Source organism: Condylura cristata, unplaced genomic scaffold, assembly GCF_000260355.1.
Source record: "Condylura cristata isolate star-nosed mole 26May11 unplaced genomic scaffold, ConCri1.0 scaffold00010, whole genome shotgun sequence".
NCBI lineage: Eukaryota > Metazoa > Chordata > Mammalia > Eulipotyphla > Talpidae > Condylura > Condylura cristata.
The window spans coordinates 43521774-43530342 of record NW_004567111.1 but is presented as its reverse complement, the minus strand read 5'-3'; the positions used below and the strand labels follow the sequence as shown (position 1 = coordinate 43530342).

Genomic DNA, 8569 nt, shown 5'->3' with positions numbered 1-8569 from the left:
CTCATTATATTTGTGGATTTTATGTAAAACCTTAATAAGTTTCAACTATTTGTCACATGAAACATTTTCCCACTTTGTGTCTTAACATCTTTATGTATTTGTGTATTACCTAATCTCTTAGGGTTTTAAATGGTTTTTCATAACATTCTCTTAATGCACACTAATAGAGACTCTGAGGGCTTATACATTTACCACTGAGAAGTGAAGATAGATTAGTTTTCTGCTAACAATAGGAAGCTTTTTTTCTTTTTGAAAAATATTTTTGAACATAAATAGGAAAGCTTTTTTTTTTTTTTTTTGCTTTTACCTCGAGAACCTGATGACCCTGGGGATATCAGCCCAGCATAAATCAGCTACTTTAATTTAAAGGTCAGAAATTTTCTAAGGCATCACTTTTTTGTAAAGATGAACCATTATTTTTAGAAATGTTTCATTTGACTATAGTTGGCAAATCTCAGAATTGCATTTTTGTTTATAGGAAAGCCAGTTTTATGTTGGCTACTGTAATATGTCCCTATCACTGGTTCACATATGGGTGATATGTACCCAGTAATCATCTAGAATCAAGGCTGTGAACCTGTTTAGATAAATGCTATTTAACAAAGGATTGGATTTTGTATTACTTTGTTATTTTGTGTCAATAGTTCCAAAAATAGTTATTTTAGTAAGTGATAATAGTTGAGCCTTGAGTTCAGTTAATCATGGGCTTTATTCCTGTATGCAATGATTAATTTACTTTCTTGAGTAAAATCTCTTAGTTATTATTGCCTTTGATTTTGTATCAGAAACATTCGTGATTTGCCTCTCCACAAAGGAACTAAAGAGCGTTAAAGTTACTTTCTGAAAAGCCATGCAGTAACTTCAGCTGTAGTGACCTACCTAGCCGTGGATATTTCCTAAAAGACAACCAGTCAAGACCACTTTGTGAGTCAGTCTGTGCATGTGTTTTGTAAATACACAAGCATGTGTGTATTTACTCACTTTTCTACTCTCTAGTGGTTTGTTTTCTCATAAACCCTTTAAAAATTGTTCACCTGTTTAAGGTCAGGGGGCTGGATGGTACCTTTTAGAGTAGGCAAAAATCTGGTCTAACCACCCAAGGGTCTGCACTGTGTTGTTTACCCCAAGCGTAATGGTTTCTCAGCACCCAACTTACCTGAATCGATGTAAGAGGCTGAATCTGTCTCTGATGCTGTGGATTCCTCCAGGTAAGGCAGGGCTTCTCAACCTCGGCATTACTGACAGTTGGAGGTGGGGGAGGAATGGGATTGCTCTGTGTTTTATAGGTGCTTAATGGCATCCCTTGCTTCTACCCTCTAAGATGTTCTTGTGACAACCAATAATTTCCCCTACCCATTGAAAGCCACTGTTCTACCAAACCATTGAACTACAAAACTCCATGCAGATTCTGCTTGTGTAATATAGAATAAAAACAAAAGAACAGAAAAAACAACCACAACAAAACTAGAACTAAGACTAGAATTGAGACTACCAGAGAGTGGCAGGGAGTAGGCGCTGGCACCAAATGGAAGGGAACATGATAGACTGGTGAAGGATTGGGGGGCGTCAGTGGTGGTTGTGATGTGGTAGCATACATCTGACAGAATGTAAACCCAATTCCCTTATATCATACAGTGTTGTCAACCAAAGTTAGCACTCACTATGCCTTCCAGTGAACCAGACCCTTGCTTGGTGCTCTAACTCCAGCACCATGGTAGTCTTCTCAGGACTACTAGTATTGTTTCCATTTCACAGAAGGGAAATGGAATGAAAGTACTATGTCATGGAGTATTTTCTCGCTATGGTGATAGTGACAAAAGTTAGCATACACTTATTTGGGGGTTAAAGTTGCTTAATGTGTGAAAATAGACTTGGATCCTCCCTGGTGGCACAATGGATAAAAGCACTATGGAGCTGTCCAAAGCCACTGCAACATGTGTTTGATCCCTTCCAGCCTGGGAGATGACCCATGGCTCGGCAGACCTCTCCTGGCCTGTCGACTGGCTCTCCTCAGCAGTGTATTTCAGTACATCTGCTTGTTCTGCTCCCCTCTCTGTCACTGGTGAATCCTCTCACTGCCCATACCTCTAGCCTGTACCCCAGTTCTTTTATACATAAATATATCTTTTAAAAAAGTTTCATAATCTTGAAAACTCCATTGGAGGACTCAAATCTGCCCTCTCAAATTATCGTTAAATTCAACCATATTACAATTAGGTTTTTTTTTTTTTTTACCTCATTGTACATAGTTTTTTAAATTTATGCTTATATGAAACACCAAAATGTTACAAAATGCAGTTATTTAATCCCTTGTTTTCAAACTGGTGAAGACCACCAGTATCTTTTTTTTTTTTTTTAGATTTATTTATTTATTCATTCGTACAGAACTGGGGTACAGGCCAGAGTTGCGGAGGGTGAGAGGATTCACCAGAGACAGAGTGGGGAGCAGAACAGGCAGATCGAAGAATACACTGCTGAGGGGAGCAGCGGGCGGGTCAGGAGAGGTCTGCCTCGCCATGTGGATCTCCTCTGGGGCAGGCGGGTATCGAACTCATGAGGAAGTGGCTTAATCTTCTTAGTGCTGTGCTTTAACCCGCTGCGCCACCAGGGAGGGCCCGACCACCAGTATCTTTAAAAACAAATTTTTTAGTGTATCAGAAGGAATCAAGGTGATGAATATTGTTGGTTGATGTTCTGTTAGACAATTGCAATTGTTCCTTTGAAAAACAAAACTCAAGCTTGCCTATTCATTGAACATTGGACTAGAAAGCAATTTAACACATGGGCTACATGGTGGAATTTCTCAGGGGACTTAAAGAAAAATACACCCATCCTCAGAAATACCGATTTATTTCATCTGGGCATCAGGTTTTGAAAAGCTTCTCAGGTAGAGCTCATGTACAAATGGAAGAACCACTGAAAGTTTACCTACAGATGAAGTGTCCTAGGTGATAAATTTCAACAATTTAGTCCTGACAATTTGAAGCTTTATTTTGTGAGCCTGATAATATATTATGATAAAAACTGATAATGCTCATCCATTACAGTTTTTTGCACTCTTTTCTTAATTTTTAATTAATGAAGTACCGTTAATATTTTGACACTATAGCATTTCTCCCCTTAGGCATGGTCATTGTTGTTTGCCACCACCAAAGCACCCATAGTGCTTTGTGCTTAGTATATTGTGCTCTTTCCCTTGTCCCATCAGGACCTTCCCACTCCCTTATCCCCTCCCCTCTTGGATGTCTCAGGTATATGGCTAATTTTCAAAGTTTGCTTAAATAGTTTGACGCTTTGGTTTCTCTATATTCCACATATAAATGACATCAACTGATAGTTATCTTTCTACTTCTGGCTTATTTCACTGAGTATAATCCCAGCTCCATCCATGTTGCTGTAAATGGCACAAGTTTATCTTTTGATCTCTGAGTAGTAGTCTATTATGTGTGTGTGTGTGTGTGTGTGTACATACCATATCTTGACCTACTCATCTGTTTTAGAGTTGTTTCCATATCTTGGCTATTGTAAATAGGCCTAGAAGCAAAGGAGCACAGGTTCTTCTTCAATCAGTGTTTTGTGTTCTTTGGGTAGATACTTAGGAGTGGAACTGCTGGATTATGTGGCAATCCATTTTAGTCTTCTGAGGAACCTCCACGCAGTTCTCCTTAGGTGCTGGATCTGTCTACATTCCCACCAACAGGGAAGAGGGTTCCTTCCTACACCCTTGGAAGCACTATTTCTGACCTTTCTTATATGGACCATTCTTGCTGGTGTGAGGTGGTATCTCATTGTTTTGATTTGCATTTTCCTGATAAGTGATAATGTTTCATGGCAACCCAATTGGGTAGCCTGACTGGGTCCTCACCCATGCCCTTAAGATTCAACTGCACACACAAAAAGGTTAATAAAAGGTTTATTTACAAAGGGAAAGGGAAATGAATAATTCAGGGAAAGAGAGAGATGTTAATTAATGCATCCTAGCAGTTCTGCTGACTTGGAACGCCAATAGCATGCTGAAAATTGGTGAAGAGCCAAGAGACGAACTGCCAGCCATGAGGCCCAGAGACAAGCCATGAGCCAAGAGGCCAAGAGAGCCCCAAAGTCCACATGTCTGGTTTTATATCCCAACCTGGCTGCTTAGCACCACCCTTAGGCCCCAGTGTGCTTCTCTTTGGTATTGATGGGATTTGTAGTTCCAGTATCTGGATTGGGGGAGGAGTCCATGAAACCTGTATCTGTAGAGTTCATTCAGGACATCCTTCCCCCCTTACAATTATGAACGTTTTTTCAGGTGCCTGTGGTCATCTGCCTGTCTATTTGGAAAAGTGCCTATTTAGCTCTTCTGCCTATCTTTTGATTGTTTGTTTTCTTTTTGTTGAGTTGTATGAGCTCTTTGTTGATACCAGTTTCTTATAAGATATATGGTAGGAAAATATTTTCTCCCATGCTATGAATTGTCTCTTTGTTTTGGTTACTGTCTCTTTTCACTGTACAGAAGCTTTTCAGTGTGATATAGTCCCAGTTATTTTCCTTGCTGCTAGCTAGGGACAAATCTGCAAAGATATTTCTAGAACTTATGTCATGGACTATTTTCCCTATGGCTCTACCTAACTTCCCTATACCTTTGGGATTGATTCTGTAAATTGACTGCTATGCCTTTTTTTTTTATTCGCCTGTGTTATTTATCACATAAGTCTTGTGCCATAATGAGAGTGAGCCCCTCAGATAGTGGTGTGGGTTACATGCATTAGTGTTTTTAGGTGGTCCTTTTCCCCAGCATCTTCTACTCAAACTTATTTTGTTCCAGAGATTTCCTACAGATGTACTCCCTTTATGTACTGCTTTTATTACTTAGAGTATAGAGATTAGTAAACGATCCTTTCTACCTATTACTGACTCCAGCTGGGCTGGGAATAATACTGAGTAGACAGTATTAGGTGTTTACATGTTTTGTTTTTAAGATCTATTTATTTATGCATACAGAACTGGGGTATAGGCCAGCGGAGCAGGGGAGGTGAGAGGATTCACCAGAAACAGAGTGGGGAGCAGAACAGGCAGATCGATGAAGTACACTGCTGAGGGGAGCAGCAGGCAGGTCAGGAGAGGTCTGCCGCACCATGTGGGCACCTCTGGAGCCAGGAATCGAACTCATGCTGAAGTGGCTTTAGCTTCTTAGTGCTTAGTGCTTTAACCCCCTGCGCTACCAGGGAGGGCCTGAAATGTTTTTTAAATCAAACATGTGGCTGCACATTCTAGTTCTACTTTTTACAATTGGTATGGCCTTAGCCTCGACCTCCCCAAGTTGGTTTCTTCAGTAAGATCAGTTTCTGCCTCCACAAAGTGGTTGTGAGGATTCCAGCAATTTGTGCACATGAAGTGTTTGTTGATCTTGACAAAGAGTAGCAATGAAGCAATGAAGGCTTGCTGTTCTGGTGACAGGAACACTCCTCACTCTTCCATCCCCTCTTGTTAGCTTTCTTCTCCAATGCCAGCTGTTTGCTACTTAACTTTGCCCTCTAGACACACAAACACTGATTTTTTTTATTTCCTTCTTTTATATTTTCTGTGAAGAGTGTGGTTTTTCAAATAGACACAGGCAGCCTGAGTATGCTTTTCTTCCTGCTCAATGAACCAGCCAGTCACTGTGGAAACTCAGAGTCTGTTCATTATTGCTGGGTGCCCAAGGGCACCTCTTTTCTAAACACTTCTAGGTTTGGAAATGTTCTGATGTGCCAAAAACATCTCAGAAGAATCACTTTATAGTCCTAAAACTGGACAATATTCTCTCAGCCCCAAAGATATGGTAAATGTAGGATCTGTGAAGTGTTCTGTTTACTAAGAAAAACTATGTAGAAGACTGTAGTCACCCTTTCCCTTCATATGACAAACACCAGGGTGGCTTTCTTTTTTTCTCCTTTTCTCTTTAATGCACCACTCTTTGTTTAGAAAATTTGAAAGAATGAGCACTTTTAACCAGTCTCTGCAATGCTCACCCTTCATCTTCACCACCTACCTCCAAACCACAGTGCATTATGACACCCAGGACCTCTCTCAACACTGTAGTTTTACCAGGGCCACTTGTCCCCAAAGTGTTCTTCACTTCACAGCTATTTATTAGATTCAGGATATGATTAAGGATTATCCGCTTCATATGGTTATCATAATCAGCACAGCAACTTTTAATAATATGAGTTTGGGATGAGATTGTTTGACAGTTTACAGCTATACTATATGTACATGATTTCCCTAAAAGATAGCTTTAGTAGAGAGATTAGAAGCTGCTCTTTATTAAATGTTCATCAGGCAGGCAGAGCTTGTATCCAGCTATATCAGAAGGCATCATTAAATATGGCCCACAAGCCAAAAGGCTTAGGTAGCTTTTATAGAATATGTATGTTTACATCTTTTATAGAAGTTATTGGGGTGATAGAATGACTAGGGTCATAAATATTTCCTCATTTAGTAAATAATACATGCCTAAAAGTAAACATTCCCACTGCTTAATAGCCACAAGAGTGGAATAGCAGGTCTTTCCAATTGCTGTTTTCATGGAACAGAGCCTTATGTCCATCTTGATTGGTTGACACATGAGTACAGCAATGTATTCCTATTATACTCACCTGAGTGCTTACCTGGTATGCCTGTCCACAGGTTTTAGCCCTGGGACCTCAGGAGAAGGCCATCACCTGGGACCTCAGGAGAAGCCATCACCTTCATGTACTAATCAGATCTCTCAGCTGGTTCAAAGAAGACAATGATAGAAAGAATATTTGCATTTAATTAAAAAAACAAACAAACTAGGTTCTCTTACATCGACTGCTTAAGAGTCAAGCTCTAAGAAGCAGCGACTTCTCATCTCCTCTCTGCCATCTGCTCCAGCTATGAAACAGCAGCCATGTTTGAGTGCATCCCTCTCCAGATCAGTATGCCTGCTGGGAGCTCTGCTGTCTGAAGCATGGCATCCAGCCTGACAGCCTGATGCCCAGGAACAAGCCCACTAGGGGAGGTGATGACTCCTTCCCTGATTCAGGCTCTGGCAAGCATGTGCCCAGGGTAGTTTTGTAGATCTGTAACCTGTGGTCATTCGTGAAAGCTCTCACTGGCACCTACTGCCAGTTCTTCTACCCTGAACAGTTTGTCACAGGCCAGATGCTGTTATAGCCATATGAGTGACAAAGAGCTCATTGGCCTTGTCTTGGGCTGAATTTGGGAATTGGCTGTCCAGGGCACAGGTCTTCAGGGCATTTTGGTTTTCCACACCTTTGGTGAGAGAACTGTTCAGTGCTCACACCTCTGTGGATGGAACATCTCCTTATTGATTATGTCAAGAAGTCCAAGCTGGTATCCTCCATTCCCCCCACCCCCTCCCCAATATTTCCACAGCGGTAGTTGATCCTTCCAAATCCACCCACACCTCTCTGGAGAACTCTGATTCATTGTTCATGGTAGACAATGAGGCCCTCCATGACATCTTCCATTGGAACCTCAGTGTTGTGTCCAACCTATACTCACTTTAACTGCCTTACCAGCCAGACTGTGTCCTCTATCACTGCTTATCTCAGATTTAATGAATCTCTTAATGTTGATCTGACAGAGTGCCTGGTGGCCTATCTCCTCATCTTGCCTCTGACCACAAATGCCTTCTCATCTCTGCTGAGAAAGCCTACTGTGAACAGCTTCCTGATGCAGGGATCACCAGTGTGTGCTTTGAGCCAGCCAAATGATGAAGTGTGACTTTTAACATGGTAAATATGTGAGTTGCTGTCTGTTGCACTGTGGTGGTGTGGTTCCCAGAGATGTCAGTGCTGCCATTGCCACCATCAGGAACAAGATGTACCATCCATCCAGTTTGTGGATTGGTGCCCTACTGGTTTTGAAGTTGACATTGATTAACAGCCTCCCAAGGTGTATCTGGTAGAGACCTGGTCAAAGTAGTGAGCTGAGTGCATGCTGGGCACCACTTCAGCCATTGATGAGGCCTGGGCCCACCTGCACCACATATTTAACTTGATGTATGCCAAGTCTACCTTTGTTTGCTGGTATGTGGTATGTGAGTGAGAACATAGAGAAAGGAGGGCTTTCTGAGGCTTGTGAGGGCACAACTTACCTTGCGGAAGATTATGAGATTCTTTTAAAGGAGGCGGGTGAGGGAAGAGGAAAGGAACTCCAAAGTTATTGTCACAAAAGTGCTGCTTTTACAGCTTTCTTAAATATTGAAAAGTTGTGGTCTGATCAATCTGTAGGAGCATGTACACATACAATTACTGACCTACGTTTAAAACATCAAGCTTTGTTATAGATAGATGTTCCATTTCTGTAATGAGTTTGAGTGACATATTCCTTATCTTAGAAAACAAACACAAGAAAAGATTAATTAGCCAGTCGTGGATGTGGTGTGGTGTTCTGTCCTCACCTCTGTCCTCGCTAATGTCTCCTCTCCCTTTGCAAACTAGTTACCTGGGCAGGATAGGAGATCCCACCTTGCAGATGCACCCTCCCTCTAGCAAGGCATTGGGAAAACTTGTGAAGGATGTCCCAGAAGGATGTATTGTAAGAACACAGCCACTTC

At 41.4% G+C, this 8569-nt stretch overlaps 1 pseudogene; it reads left to right on the top strand.

Annotated features, from left to right (window-relative positions):
• The first annotated feature begins 7165 nt into the window (after positions 1–7165).
• Positions 7166–8569, top strand: part of LOC101625849 — a 7558-nt pseudogene continuing 6154 nt past the window's right edge.